We start from the raw sequence: 2206 nt of genomic DNA on the forward strand, positions 1-2206 counted from the left end.
AGACCAAGGTAAAGCAGGACATATGCAACAAGATTTGTAGCTTTTGGGTCTGAGAAGGTCAGTGAAATCCCCTGAGGATTTATCCTGAGATCCTGTACTTCAGACTGTTTGTCAGTGTCAGCCATGTGGATGAGTTATGGCCATTGCTTGGCCAATGTGCTCTCTGTGAAAGCCTGAGAGAATGTTTTCTCTCCATGTGACTCCCCTTAGGCAAACTCTACATCACTGATCACTTTCCTCCTTGGACCCATAATCTCCTTGATCAGAAAATTTGGGACACTGCCAAGTTACGTGTCATTACACTACAAGTTCTCATATGTTCTGAGTCTTAATTGACCTTGAAAGGCTAAGGCCAAAATATTGGCTTTCATTGCAGCCCTCCTTTTCATCTAATTTTCATCTGCAAACTTAGGTTGTTAGCCATCCAGAAGACAAACTTATTGTTATTTCCATAAAACTTATGCCGTTAAGCTTAACCTCACTCTCTGTCTCTATATGAAACATCTTAGGCATAATATGGAACAGGAATTTTTCATCCAGAATTGATATGTTGAACTTTAAGTCCCTACAGAATATGATAGAAAACATTTAAAAAGTAGAATATATGTTAAAAGTTGGCATAAAGAATTATATACTTCTTATATTTATATATAAGTCCAAAGATCTCACCATATGCAATCTTGAGGCAGGACAGTTCCACAATATTCCTTTTCCTGTGTTTTGCTTTCATTCACCACCCACTTCTTTTGAACAACCGTCTACCCTAGAGACAGCGTAGCAACAAGTGGCATGTCATGAAAAGCATCCCGTATTCATAAGAACAGAATGACAGGCACTCCGAACATGAAACTACTATTACAGAATACCCTCTGCAGTGCAGTAGTTCAGTTCACAGGTATCAGTATATACAGGTAGTCAGGGTGAGAATCTTCCCAATTAACTGCTGGATTGAAAAAAATTCTGGAGAGTCTCAGGATCATTGCCTTGCTCATCTTCTACATATAACTGTATGGCTTGACATTGTCATGTTTCCTAACTCTTCTCCATTCCCTCTCTTGATTAGTTAGTCGTCACGATCCTGCTTTCCTTTTACTTGTATTATATCTTTCTATTTGTATTTCTTCATTTGAGTTCTCTTACTAGGGATACTATACAATATTTACACATGTGTGTGTGGTTTGTTTCACTTAAGAGTATATGTTCAACTAGCATCCACTTCAATATGAAGACTTCGAGTTTATCATTGTTAATAGCTGAATAATACCCCATTGTGTAAAAATACCACATCTTTTTCAACCATTCCTCAGGTGATGGGCATCTTGGTTGTTTCCAAGATTTGGCTATCACAAATTGTGCTGCTATAAACATAGGCACACATACATAACCATGATATGATGTTTTCAGATCCTCTGGGAAAATTCCCAGTAGAGGAATAGCTCTTTTAAATGGGATTTCCAGTGCAAATTTTCTAAGGAGTCTCCACACTGATTTCCATAATGGTTGCACCACTCTACATTCCCAAAAGCAGTGGAGAAGGCTTCCTTTCTCCACACAGTCTCTTCAAGATCAGCTGTTGGGTGATTTCTTTATGATAGCCATTTTTTCTGGGGTGACATGGTATCTCAATGTGGTTTTAATTTGCATTTCGTGGATGGCTAGTGATGTGGACCATTTTTTTCATATATTTATTCGCTTGTTTAATTTCTTCCTCTGAGAAGAATGTGTTCGTCTCGGATGCCCATTTCTGCATTAGGTCTTTAAATTTTTGGACCCTAGTGTGATTTAGTTCTTTATAAATTCTTGAGAGTAGCCCTTTGTATGAGTACTTATTTGTCATGATTTTATCCAAATTTGTGGGTTGCATTTTCACTTTGTTGGTAATTTCTTTTGATGTGAAAAAACTTCTCAGGAAGAACAGGTCCCATTTGTTAATTTTATCAACAGTTTCCCGTGTGATTTGATTTTTGTTTTTGAACTCTTTCCCTACCCCTATGTCTTCAAGAGTTTCTCCTACTTTCTCTTCCAGGAGATGTAGTGTCCTTGAATTAACGTTTATATCTTTAATCCATTTTGACTTTAGTTTAGTGCATGTTGATAGACATGGGTCAAGTTTCAGTTTTCAGCATGTAGAGAGCCAGTTTTTCCAGCACCATTTGTTAAAGAGGCTATCTTTCTTCCAGTGAGTATATTTCACCCCTTTGTCAAA

Source organism: Octodon degus, unplaced genomic scaffold, assembly GCF_000260255.1.
Source record: "Octodon degus isolate 3935 unplaced genomic scaffold, OctDeg1.0 scaffold00345, whole genome shotgun sequence".
Lineage (NCBI taxonomy): Eukaryota > Metazoa > Chordata > Mammalia > Rodentia > Octodontidae > Octodon > Octodon degus.